Below are 14,186 nucleotides of genomic sequence, written 5' to 3' on the forward strand. Positions count from 1 at the left end.
AGCACAGTCATCACGTTGTAGGTTCCATCCGTAGTGCCTATTCATCTTATAACTGGAGGCTTTGTACCTTTGGGCCACCTTCCATCAATTCCCCAAGAACTGAGTTTTAATCATTGATATTTTGACAATGCCTGGTGCAGAATAGAGACAATAAATACAAATATTGATCGAAAGCTCAATGAATGTATGTGTGAATAAATGACCGAAGAAGGAGCAGCATGAGCTTGTGGCGAAGAGCATGCACTTTGGAGTCAGAGCCCTGGGTTTAAATCTTGGCTCTGGCAATGATTCGTATTATGACCTTGGAGCAATGACTCCTAAATCTCAGTTTTCAAATTCCAGGAAGGGGCAAATAGAATTTACCTCAAAGTAAACTGTTGTCAATTTCTATGGACAAGCAACAGCTATAGCTATGTGTAACTCAGTCTTGTCGCTAAATTACCATGATCTTGAAAGCTATTTTGGAATGGAAAGACAAAAGTAAGAGACACTGAAGCTGCATTCTTATAGATTAATTCACAAAATACTCACCAAAGGTCCACTGACTGCAAGGTACTATGCTAAGACTCGTGGAAAAATTAAATATAAATCAGGCCAGGGGCACCTGGCTGGCTCAGTCAGTTAATCGTCTGACTCTTGGTTTCAGCTCAGATCATGATCTCACAGCTTTGTGAGTTGGAGCCCGATGCTGGGTTCTACTCAGAACCTGCTTGGGATTCTCTCTCTCTCTTCTCTCTCTCTCTCTGCCCTTCCCCCCACTCGTGCTCTGTCTCTCAAAATAAATAAACTTTACATATATCTGTATCATCTATATCTATATATAGAGAGAGAGGGGGGGTGGCTATGGAGGAATAAGAGGAGACTATTTTACAGCCAAACTCCAGGTAGGAAGATGTTGCTGGCACTGGGGGAGAGGAGAAGAGAATGGGTGTAGCCATGGGAGGGCAGAAATACTTAGCAGAGAAACAGGAGTTCGACCATCCTACTGACGGTGCTGTTCCCACTGGATGCGGCAGTTCTAGCCTCTGAAACTGATGTTCAGTGGCCTCTGCCACATAGTGCAATGTGCCCCTGTTCTCTGCCTCAGGAGCCATTGGCACTCTGCCCCAAAGCGGCCATCAGATTCTGATTCTGAGGCGGAGACTGGTTTGCCCCTTTGCCTCTCAGCGCCCCCAATTTTGCGGCTCTGCTCTCTGATGTCGTGCTGTGCAGGCTCCACTGCATGGGTGACAGATTGCGTCTGCATAAACAGGAGCAGGAGCGATGCACAGAGTTAGGGAAGGACTCGAGAATCTCATCACAGATGGTCAGATTATGTCATTGAGAATTACACTGCCCGAGGATGAGGGTGAGGATTATACACACACACACAGCTGTAACGATGTTTGCAAGATGTTTCATATGACACGTACACGTAATAATGGAACTAGCTTTTTCAAAAAAGTCAGTGACACGGGGAATCTTTTTCTGACACTGAGAGACGAAGTTAATCACACCGCCGCCAGCCAGCCTGCCTGCCTGACTGCCTGCGTGCTGCTAATGTTGCATTTTCCCCACTGCCCTGTGGTTCTGGTTAAACCATGGTTCTGGGGCACCAGGCTTCCTGAGTTTGAAGGGAAGCTCCTCCATTTACCATAATCTGTGACCTCAGGCAATTCATTTAACCTCCCTAAACTACACTTTCCTCATTTGTAAAATGGTAATAATACTGCCTGATAGGGCGCCTATGCGTAGTAAAGGAAATGCCTCCCACAATAAAGAACATCTCAGTGAGAGGAACCCAGGAAGGGCTTTCTCCCAGATGCCAGCAGGATTTGCTCTCTTATCTCAGTTCTTTTTTTTTTTCAATATTTTTAAAATATAACTTATTGTCAAAATTGGCTAACATACAGTGTGCACAGTGTGCTCTTGGTTTTTGGGGTAGATTGCCGTGGTCCATCTCTTACATACTCAAGAGCCACCGTCACTTGGGGCCACCTCCGGCCACAGCCATCAACATTCTTTATCCGCTCCCTGAGTTATTCTTTCTCGGTAGCATTTATTGCCATGGCGCATACTGCATATTTTATTTATGTTTATTGAGTGTCTCTTTACTAGAAGACAAGCTCCAGGAGATAGTATCCACAGCACCCAGATCAGCGTCTGGCATGGAATAGGAATCCAGTAAAGATTTACTGGAAGGTAGGAGACAGCCACTTCTGCTAACTTGAAACTACTCTTTCTTGGTCCAGTCCTATCCTTTTGAGGCCCTGTTTGGGGGACATTTAGACTGTCCGTTGGCACCGGTACCTGGAAGCAAGAGAAGAAACTGAAATTGAGGTAATTCTAGCAGCTCGTGCTAGAGGAGCCCGGCCTTACTGAACTTGAATCCAACGCTGAGGATTTCTCATAAATCTCATTCATGCTGCCCTCTCCTTGCTCAGCTCATTAGTCAAAATCGGCCTGAGGGACCCACTGCAGAGCTGGGGAGGGTAAAGAGTTCTCGAATCCCTTTTCCCTTTCTTGGCGGAAAGCTCTTAGCCAGACAGCGAGGGGCAGGGTTCGGCAAAGCTCGCCTCCTCTGGGCCTCGGCATCCCCGGGCCAGCTCGCCTGCAGGTCGGGAGCGCGCGTCCCCGCCGCACCGCGGCGCCAGGAGCGACTCGCCAAGCCCGGGGCCGCGGGAGGAGGTGGAGGCGGTGGCGAAGCTCACGCACCTCGGAGGAGCGGCGCCCGCGGGCCGGGGAGCGCCAGCCGGTAACCGCGGGCGGGACGGGGCGCCCGGGACCACGCAGAGCCGAGGCACTGGGTGCGGGAGGCTCGAGAGAAGGCAGGCAGTCGGGCTCCGTTGGGTTTGGGGGTGGACTTTAGTTGGGGGATGTTTGGGAGGATGGGAGTGGGAAGGGGAAAATTGAGGCTTTGGAGGTGCGCAGAAGAGTGAGACCCCGTGGAGAGCACCCAAGTTTATAACCTTCCTCGCAGCCCGCTGATGTGAGCGTCCCGCCGGAGGCCGTCCGAAAAGGCTGGGAGCGGTGGCGCTCGGGGCTTGGGCTTCGGCTTGGGTGGGTTTCCTCCGCTCCACTGGGAAGGCCGTGGAACACCTTCCCCCGCCCGTGAGAAAACTTTCCACGCCCTGGTCTGCCTGCCACCTTTGTGCCCTACAGCTGAGAGCCCTTCTGGGCGCGGGGACCCTACGCATCCAGAGGAAGTGCGCTGTCCGCTGGCCCGGGGTGCACGCCCCCTGCGGTGGGCAGGATTCTCTGAATCAACCCTGGCTTGACAGTTAATTCATTTCGTTTGCGGTAGGGAGCCTGCCCGCAGGTCATTTTACTGATTAGAGGGAAATACCGGTTTCGTTTTTCTTCCTTTTCCATCCTTGCCGCATAATTTATTGAGGAAGACAAAAGATCGCCTCGTTAGAAAGTTGTTTTGAGGCTTTGTGGTTTCCTAAGCAGTTTAGAAGACTCGAGGAATCCCAGCTATTACTCTGGATTTAATCTCATGACATAAGGAAACATTTAATGGTGTCCTGAAAGCAAAGGGGGGTTGGGAGAAATTGCCAATGCTATTCCAGGGAAGAGAAGGGAACTTCCATCTATAAATCCTTATGAAAACCACAAAGGTAAGTGATAGTATTTCCAGTTTGCACGTGAAAAATACTTAGGTTGAGATACAAGCTTTCCAACCGAATCCTCCAGTTAATAGTGGGAGTAGAGGCCTGGAAACTCCAGGTGCAGGAGAAGGCAGAGTTGCTCCCAGTTTGTTTCTTTCTGGGAGCAAAGAAATAAGACCCCTTTAAGAGGTCTTGAAACCCAAGACTGGGCTGGACTGCTCAAGGCCAAAAAACAGGCATCCTAGAGCGGTGAAAGCATTCACCATCGCCCTAAAGCAGGCTTGAGAGAGGAGAACCCCAACCAGACTTTTCAAAAGAGGGAAACATTGAATCCTGGCAGTGTTTCAGAACAAATTTTTAAAGGAGAAAGCTAAAGACCACCCAGGAGAGGATTTGCAAAGACAATTTATGTCAAACGATTTCTCTTTTCTAGAGACTTACCTGTTTGTAGATTGGGGCATGCCATACCCCGTTGTTTTTCAAATGTGGGTTATAACTCATATAGGGTAATGATATGAATGTAGTGAGTTGCACCAGCATTTTTAAAAAAAGTTTATTTTATTTATTTTGAGAGAGAGGGAAAGAGACTGGGAGAGAGAGAGAGAGAGAGAGAGAGAGAGAGAGAGAGAGAGAGAGAGAATCCTAAGCAGGCTCTGCACTGTCAGCATGGAGCCTGATGCAGAGTCAGTCCCGTGAAATGTGAGATAATGACTTGAGCCAAAACCAAGAGTTGGATGCTTAACCAGCTGAGCCGCCCAGGTGCTCCATCATCAGCATTTTTTTTTAAACGTGAAATTAAATAGCAGGGGAGAGAAAACATCAAGTGCATTGTATGTGCAAGGGAGAGTATTGCTTTATCAAATGTGTGTGTGTATTGGTCTGTGTTGTCCATCCTGCTGCCTCTGTAGGGGTGTCCATACCTATCCCTGGATGTCCCTCTTCATCCTTCTAGGCTACCCCCACTCTGCTCATGGTGGGGTTTCACTTTGCAAATTGTATCATCTGCACATTCTGGAAAATGTAGCTTTCCTCTTCCCCATTTCTCTAGGCCTGATATTTTGCCAATCAGAATTCCTCTATAAATTCCTTATTTTTAACCTTTTATTTATTTTTTTAGAGTTTTTATTTAAATTCCAGATAGTTAACATACAGTGTAATACTAGTTTCAGGTGTAAAGTATAATGATTCCACACTTCCATACAACACCCCGTGCTCATCACAAGTGCCCTCCTTAATCCCCATCACCTATTTCACCTATTCCCCCCACCTGCCTCCCCTCTGGTAACCATCAGTTCTCTACAGTTAAGAGTTTGTTTCTTGATTTGCCTCTCTCTCTCTTTTTTCCCCCCTTTGCTCATTTGTTTTTTTCTCAAATTCTACACATGAGTGAAATTATATGGTATTTGTCTTTCCCTGATTGACTTATTTTGCTTGGCACAATACTCTCTAGCTCTATCCATGCCATTGCAAATGGCAAGATTTCATTCTTTTATGGCTGAGTAATATTCCATTGCTTATATATACCACATCTTCTTTATCCATTCATCCATTCATCAGTCAATGGACACTTGGGCTCTATAATTTGGCTATTGTATATAATGCTGCTATAAACATTAGGGTGAATGTATCCCTTTGAATTAATGTTTTTGTGTTCATTGAGCAAACACCTAGTAGTGCAATTACTAGATTGTAGGGTAGTTCTATTTTTAACTTTTTGAGGAAACTCCATACTGTTTTCCAGAGTGGCTGCACCAGTTTGCATACCCACCAATAGTACAAGAGGGCTCCCCTATCCCCACATCCTGGCAAAGCCTGTTTTGTTTTTTTGTGTTGTTGATTTTAGTCATCTGATAGGTGTGGGGTGATATCTCATTGAAGTTTTGATTTGCATTTCCCTGGTGATCAGTGATGTTGAGCATCTTTTCATGTGTCTGTTGGCCATCTGTGTCTTCTTTGGAAAATGTCTATTCATGTCGTCTGCCCATTTTTAAATTGGATTATTTGTTTTTTGGGTGTTGAGTTATATAAGTTCTTCATAAACTTTGGATACTAATTCTTTATTGGATATGTCATTTGCAAACATCTTCTCCCATTCTGTAGGTTGCCTTTTACTTTTGTTGATTCTTTTGCTGTGCAGAAGCTTTTTATTTGACATAGCTCAATAGTTTATTTTTGCTTTTGTTTACCTTCCCTCAGGAGACTTATCTAGAAAAAGTTGCTACAGCTGATGTCAGAGAAATGCCTGCCTGTTATTTCTTCAATGATTTTTATGGTTTCAGGTCTCACAGTTAGTCTTTCATCCAGTTTGAGTTTATTTTTGTATATGGTGAAGGAGAATGGTCCAGTTTCATTCTTTTGCCTGTGGCTGTCCAGTTTTCCCAACACCATTTGTTGAAGAGACTGTCTTTTTTCCATTGGATATTCTTCTCTGCTTTGTTGAAGATTAATTGATCATGTAATTGTGGGTTCATTTCTGGGTTTTCTATTCTGTTCTATTGATCTGTGTGTCTATTTTTGTGTCGGTATCATCTATTTTGATTACTACAGCTTTGTAATATAATTTGAAGTATAGAACTATGATGCCTCCAGCTTTGTATTTCTTTTTCAAGATTGCTTTGGCTATTCGAGGTCTTTTGTGGTTCCATACAATTTTAGGATTTTTATTCTAGTTCTGTGAAAAATGCTGTTGGTATTTTGATAGGGATTGCATTAAATGTATAGATTATTTGGGGCAGTATAGGCATTTTAATAATATTGGTTCTTCCAATCCATGAGCATGGAATGTCTTTTCACTTATTTCGTCATCTTCAATTTATTTCATCAGTGTTTTATAATTTTCAGAGTATGGTCTTTCACCTCTTTGGTTAGGTTTATTCCTAGCTATCTTATTGGTTTTCGTGCAGTTGTAAGTGGGATGGTTTTCTTAATTTCTTTCTCTGCTACTTAATTATTAGTGTATAAAAATGCAACAGATTTCTGTACATTGATTTTGTATCCTGCAACTTTATTAAATTCATTAATCAGTTCTAGCAGTTTTTGGTGGAGTCTTTCAGGTTTTCTTTATATAGTATCATGTCATCTGCAAATAGTGAAAATTTTACTTCTTCCATGCTGATTTAGATGACTTTTATTTATTTTTGTTGTCTGATTGTTGTGGTTAGGACTTCCAGTACTATATTGAACAAAAGTGGAGAAAATGGACATCCTTGTCTTGTTCCTGATCATAGAAGAAAAGTTCTCACTTTTCTTCCATTTAAGATGATATTAGCTATATGTTGAAGTATGCTCCCTCTAAATCTACTGTGTTGAGAGTTTTTATCACGAATGGATGTTGTACTTTGTCAAGTGCTTTTCTGCATCTATTGAAATAACCATAGGGTTCTTATCCTTTCTTATATTAATATGATGTATCTCATTGATTGATTTGAAAATATGAACCACACTTGCAACCCAGGAATAAATCCAAGTTGATTATGGTGAATTATTTTTTTAATGTACTGTTGGATTTGGTTTGCTACTATTTTGTCGAGGATTTTTGCATTTGTGTTCATCAGAAATATTGATTGGCCTATAGTTCTCTTTGTGCTTTCTTTCTCAGGTTTTGGCATCAAGGTAATGTTGACTTCATAAAATGATTTTGGAGGTTTTCCTTCCTTTTCTATTTTATGGAATAGTTTGAGAAGAATAAGTATTTTATTTATTTATTTATTTATTTATTTATTTAAACTTGTTTTACTTTTCATTTTTTTAAATTTACATCCAAATTAGTTAGAATATAGTACAAAAATGATTTCAGGAGTAGATTCCTTAGTGCCCCTTACCCATTTAGCCCATCCCCCCTCCCACAATTTCTCCCATAACCCTCAGTTTGTTCTCCATATTTATGAGTCTCTTCTGTTTTGTCCCCCTCCCTGTTTTTATATTGATTTTGTTTCCCTTCCCTTATGTTCATCTGTTTTGTCTCTTAAAGTCCTCATGTCAGTGAAGTCATATGTTATTTGTCTTTCTCTGACTAATTTCACTTAGCATAATACCCTCCAGTTCCATCCACGTAGTTGCACATGGCAAGATTTCATTCTTTTTGACTGCTGAGTAATACTCTATTGTATATATATACCACATCTTCTTTATCCATTCATCTGTTGTTGGACATTCAGGCTCTTTCCATACTTTGGCTATTGTTGATAGTGCTGCTATAAACATGGGGGTGCATGTGTCCCTTCGAAACAGCACACCTGTATCCCTCGGATAAATACCTAGTAGTGCAATTGCCAGGTTGTAGGGTAGTTTTATTTTTAGTTTTTTGAGGAACCTCCATACTGTTTTCCAGAGTGGCTGCACCAGCTTGCATTCCCAGAGAATAATAAGTGTTAACTCTTCTTTAAATGTTGGGTAGAATTCACCTGTAAAGCCATCTGGTCCTGGACTGTTGTTGTTGGGAGTTTTTTGATTACTGATTTGATTTCTTTGCTAGGTATCAGTCTGTTCAAATTTTCTGTTTCTTCCTGTTTCAGTTTTGGTAGTTATATGCTTTTAGGAAATTGTCCATTTCCTCTAGGTTGTCCAATTTGTTGGCATATAGTTTTCATAGTATTCTCCTCTAATTGTTTGTATTTCTGTGGTGTTGGATGTTATTTCTTCTCTCTAATTTGTGATTTTATTTATCTGAGTTCTTTTCACTTTTTCTAGGTAAGTCTGGATAGAGGTTTATCAATTTTGTTGATTTTTTTTCAAAGAACCAGTTTCTGGTTTAATTGATTTGTTCTAATGTTCTATTGTTTTTGTTTTTGTTTTGTCTCTATATCATTTATTTCTGCTCTAATCTTTATTATTTCCTTCCTTCAGCTGGCTTTAGACTTCATTTGTTGTTCATTTTCTAGCTCCTGTAGGTGTAAGGTTAGGTTTTTAAGTGAGATTTTTCTTACTCATAAGGTAGGCCTGTATTGCTATATACTTCCCTCTTAGGACCACTTTTGCTGAAGCCCAAATATGTTGGACCATTATGTTCATTTTCATTTGTTTCCATATATCTTTTTATTTCTTCTTTTATTTCCTGGTTGACTCATTCATTGTTTAGTAGAATGTTATATAACCTCCATGTCTTTCTGGTCTTTCTAGATTTTTTTCTGTGGTTGACTTCTAGTTTCATAGTGTTGTGGTCAGAACAGGTACATGATATGACTTGGATCTTCTTGTATTTGTTGAGACTGATTTTGTGGCCCAATATGCTATGTCTTCTGGAGAATGTTTATTTTTGACCTTTTAATGTTTTTGGTATGGCAGTGACTTGGCAAGCTGCTTCCTAGTGCCCTAGTGTCCACTTTTGGGCACAATCTCCTTTACTTCTCACAGCTAGGTGGATGTTGCTATTTACATTTTACAAATGGGGCTTCCCAAAGCTAGAGACATACAAATAATTTAGTCATGGGTCCCTGCTCCTTATTACAGATGGCCCAAAGAGTGTCCTGCCTTTCCAGAAGCATTTTGCAAAGTCTCATACTATCCCTAAGGATAAAGTAAGGGAATAGAGGATGTACAACAAGGCTCTCTCCCTGTCCCTGCACCTCCTTGGTATTAATTATCAGGAGAAAGACATAGAGGAGAAATTTATCAGAGATGTGGCAAGTACAAATCTGGCAGGATACTCCATGACACACATTTTATATCTGGACAAGAGATAATAATACTAGAAGGCTGAAGACCTAGTCCTGCATTTAGGTTCACAGTCAATTTAAAAAGTAAAAGATGGAGTGACCCCAGTGAGAAGCAATTCATAATTCACGTAAGAGAAAAAAAAACCCAAAGATTTCAGTGGCTCACCAAGCCCTGAAAGGACCATAATGTGAAGTAGCTACTCAGTCGCAAACTTGGGTTGCAATGACAATGACAGGTCTTTTTTTTTTTTTAAAACAGACATTTGTGTGGAGCTTATTATGTGCCAGGCATAATTATGAGTGTTTCACAATTTTATCTCAATCCCTGTAACAACTTCATGAAGTAGGGAATATAATTATCACCATTCTCCGGTAACAGATGAGAAGGCTGAAGCACAGAAAGATTAAATAATTTGTTTAAGATTACATAGCCAGTAAACAGTAGAGCTGGGATTAGAACCTGGGCCCTTAACTACTACCACCTACCTCAAACCTGTGATGACTGGATCATGGGAGCCTAGGCTCCCTCCACACAGCATCCCCTTCTGGTGGCCCCTTAATGGAAGACAGAAACTAACTTTGCAGCATCCAGAGCAAAGTGACCTAGATGATGAGGATCTGAAGACTAGGCCATGTGAGGAACAATAAGTATGTAGCCTGGCAGAGAGGAGCCTTGGCCAGTTGTGAGACCAGTCCTCAGATATCTGGAGAAGAGGAAGTAGGTTTGTTCCCAGTATCAGATCAAGCCAATTTTAGGTGATTTTCTGTCAGGACTGAGAGAGTATTCCCCCCCAGTGAGAGAGTATTGACTTCCATGTCTCTTCCCCTTTCAATGCTCAAATTCCTCAACTTTAGTAGATACATAAAAGTAAATAAACTTTAAAAATAATTAGAAATTATAGTCTATGCATTTGTATGTATGGGTATGTAAGTAGGGTACTCAAGTAAAGTTTTGACTGAGCCACACATTCAAATTATGTGAAATTCCAAAAGACAGTGCTAGACCACCAAGTAGAAATTTTAGTGTATATATTTGAGAACTTTTGCATAACACACCCCACTGGCTGCTTCAAGAATATGAGGATTATGAGAGGAGGCTTTATTAAAGAGATTTATTCAGAAAGATCATTTCCTTCATCCCAAATCCAGCAAGGGGGACTTTTGAAGAAACACTAGTTGAACTGTACAGGTGTTTCTTGCATTTGGGGCTCATGTGGTGGCCTGGGCAGTAGGATCACCTGACTTCGCAGAGTTTGTTAGGGCAAAAGATATCATAGACCTTCCTGTGGGACCAAGTGGGACCATGTAGGAAAGAGGGCTGACCTGGAGCCACTCTAAATTCAGCCCAGGAGGGAGGGCACCCCAGCAGCTAGAGTTTCCAGAAATCCAGAGACTAAGGAAGAGTGAGCAGTCAGCTGAAGGAAAGTGAGTATCATTAAAGTACCCATAAACAGAGGGGCCATATAGTCCCAGCCCCTACTTTGATTTTGGCGGGGTGATAAACTGACCAGCAGTTGCACATAAAGTGGAGAATAAGAAAAGAGATCAACATTCCCCCAATCCCTGCAGAGACTAGCGGGCAGCGGGACCTAGCTGGCATAGGGAAGGAGATTTAATGTTATAACCAGGTTGGAGTTTCTTTTATTTCCAGACTGAAAACTTGAATTCTTTTGGGACTTTGAAGTGGTTGCTTGAGCAGAAAGGTCTACCCAAGGATCTACTCAAGTGTTCATCTGAAGACAGGGAGGATGAATCCACTGAATGCATTTTAAGGGGCAACAGAAAAGAAAAATAAAATTGACGTTTGATCAGGTCCCACAGCTGCACCAGCTCAGAGTATGGATTATATATGCTTAGGTCGAAACAGTAAAGAGTAACGGTCTATTCACTTGATGTTACATGAACTCCAGACTTGGAGGTAGGAGCGTTTAGAAAAGGAAAGAAAATATTTACTTGCCCAGAGTGCAGGGGTGTTAGGCTTCAGAAGATTGACTCATCAAATAAAAATACAATGAATACTTGAAAGAAAATACCCCATAAGATTTTCAGAGTTCTCAAGTGTCCATTAGTCTTTTGTTCATGGTTGAAAGCAACTTTCGCACATGATTACTGTATTCCCCAAAGTTATGACTTATCTTCAGACACCCATAACAAACAATCAGGAGAAAAAAATGGTTTCCCTTAGGGAGCCCAGGCTTATGGGACATGTTCAAGGTTTTGTTATCTGGGGGACCAACTTTCAGACAGGATGGTCATGTTGTTTTTAGCTTATGTCAGGGTGCAAAGTGATTTTTCTTCTTGACTAGAGAATAAGAATTGCTTAGTCCTATTAGAAAGAGGGGAAAGTATGCATTTTTGCTTCTCCTTCCTTGCAAACATGATTCTTCAATCCATTATGGTGTTGCTGAGATGTGAAGTAAAAAACCAGAAGTTGAGCATCTTTTTATGAAATACTAAAATTATGGATTTTGGTTAAAGTCTGAGTTGAATTCTTGCTTGTGCCTCTGTTACCAAGATCTATGCGATTTTCACCTGACTGGAGAACATTAGTAAATTTTGTAACCCTTCAAGTGAAAATAATTTATAAGCTTCAAATAATCACTCTCCTCAAAGGTGCCTTTGTTTTCTTCATGTCCTTGGTAACAGCAAAAACAACAATTAAAGGCAGAGGTGGGGCAGGCTGAGGGGGCTGCTTCCTACAGGTCAGCTTTACAGTTGCCTAGTTGATCAAGAAAGAAAAATTAGAGATAAGTGAGGATATGTGGGTGTAAACAGCACCTGTATTTCTATGAATATTTGTGTAGATACCCCCCCCCCCAGTATAATTCTCTTGTGGGAAGAAAAAAGAAAAAAACAAAGCAACAGGTGAATCTGAAGATCGGGATGCTGTATCATGTAAACCAACATATATTCCAACCAGTGCTCCTCTAAAGTCTCCATTAAATTACCTCAGTAGGAGAGGATAGTTAACCCATGTTTCTGGGAGTCTGAAGCATAGGCCAAGGCCACCAGAAGCAAATATGTATTTCTCTTGAACATTCATTTGATATTTGCAGTTTACTCTATAACATATCTGTACTTATTTAATTTGAAAATATAACCTTCTAAGTCTTTTAAATGCATTCTTTTGAATGCATTTTAAGGGGCACTGGAAGAGAAAAATAGGATTGACATTTGATCAGGTCCCACAGCTGCACCAGCTCAGAGTATGGATTATATATGCTTAGGTTGAAACAGTAAAGAGTAACGGTCTGTTTGCTTGATGTTACTTACATGTACTCCAGACTTGGATGTAGGAACATTGAACCGGGAGGATGAGCCAGGTATGTCCTGAGACTTGGGGGGCTGATATCCCCAGTCCTCGGCAGGCAGAGCAAGGAACTGGCATTTCTGACTCTTGCTGTGCAAGGCTCTGTCTGGCTGTCTTCTGGCCAGTCCTTCCTTGCAGTTGAGAAGGCCCGGGGGAGCCTGGAGCCTGGCTGGCCTTGCTCTGCCAGACTCTGTCTGCTTGTAATTAGGGACTGTACTAGGTTGGCAGTGGGTACGGTAGGTGGAAAAACTAGAAAAGACAAAGACATACACCTTAGTTTAAGAATCCCAGACAAAGGAGAATATGATGATCATGAGAAAGTGTAACCTTCCTATGGTTCGGTCTGGAGCTCTTAAATAAACCACTGCTTTGGTTTAAATTTCCTTTTCCGTGGAACAGAGATTGGAATACCTGGTCCTTCTCCTTTTGGCTTATTTGTCAAAAGAATGATTCAGCTCAGGGCTGTAAAGAACAGTGTGTGCTGTTTGGAGACAGATAGCATGAGCAGTAAATACAAAGTAGGCTCGTTTGCCAGATCGTCCTCAAAGTGATTTAAGATATGGCCAGTCTCAGTCTCCTTAGCCCTATTATGGCGAATGTTTCACAAACTCCACTAATTAAAATGGAAAGGGTGGTTGTTTCCCTAGTATTGTTAAAATGGTAATTCACCTGGCCATGATGTTTTATAGTAACAACTCTATAAATCAGCATGAGAGTTCAGGGAGAGGCAAAGTCTGATCCTGAGGGAATCTGACTTATATACTCATTATTAAAGTGAGAGAGTCAGGTAATCCACATGACAGGATTTGAATGAAGGGAGACAATCCTCATGGGCTTGGGCAGGACTCTGGTGGGGGAGACTGAGCATTATTCTCAAAGGTTGGCAGGAATCCAGAGTAGGGGGTAGATGGAAGTCCAGGCTGGCAGGTGGAATAGACTAGGCAAAGCTCAGAGGACTGTCTTTGAGCCCTCCCCCACCTGGCCCCTTGCTGTAATGAGCCTCTCTTACATGATAATCCCATTCACGTATTGTCTGCCTGTGTCATCAGGCTTTTGCATTGCACCTTAACGTCTCTGTGTGTGTATTTGAAGGGGTGATATTTAACAGAGGAGAGTTTGGTTTCAAATAGAAGCCTGAATTCTTTCAGGGCATAGGCCTTGACTTTTGAAACCCCACAAAATCTTTCATAGTGGAACTCATAGTGTTTAAAATATCCTCATTGGGCTGAATGGACCCATACTCATTTTAACATGTTCTTCTTGAAGGACATGTTGATGAGAACGTCACAAATTGTTGAAGATGGCATATAGTGGGGTAGGTTAATGACATTTCAAAAAGGGTTTTCTTTCCAGAAATTTTTTGTTGTTTAGTTACAGTAAAAGTGGTTGGTTTAGTAAGTCAGTTTTCATGGGCTTTCTAGGACAGTTTATTATTTATCTATTTTTCATTTTTATTTATGTTTTTTTAACGTTTATTTATTTTTGAGAGACAGCATGAGAGCAGGGGAGGGGTAGAGAAAGAGGTAAAGAGAGGATCTGAAGCAGACTCCAAGCTGTCAGTGCAGAGCCCAATGTGGGGTTCAAATCCACGAACCATGAGATCATGACCTGAGTTGAAGTCAGACGCTTAAC

The 14,186-nt window shown here is 41.6% G+C and overlaps 1 protein-coding gene across 1 annotated transcript in view; it reads left to right on the plus strand.

Annotated features, from left to right (window-relative positions):
* Positions 1-2,511: 2,511 nt before the first annotated feature.
* Positions 2,512-14,186, plus strand: part of MRAP2 (melanocortin 2 receptor accessory protein 2) — a 54,779-nt gene continuing 43,104 nt past the window's right edge. The window contains exon 1 of the mRNA XM_045498929.1: positions 2,512-2,734. The gene's annotated coding sequence lies outside the window, so the exon portion shown is untranslated. The remainder of the gene's footprint in view (positions 2,735-14,186) is intronic.

The sequence above is a fragment of the Leopardus geoffroyi genome, chromosome B2, assembly GCF_018350155.1.
Source record: "Leopardus geoffroyi isolate Oge1 chromosome B2, O.geoffroyi_Oge1_pat1.0, whole genome shotgun sequence".
NCBI lineage: Eukaryota > Metazoa > Chordata > Mammalia > Carnivora > Felidae > Leopardus > Leopardus geoffroyi.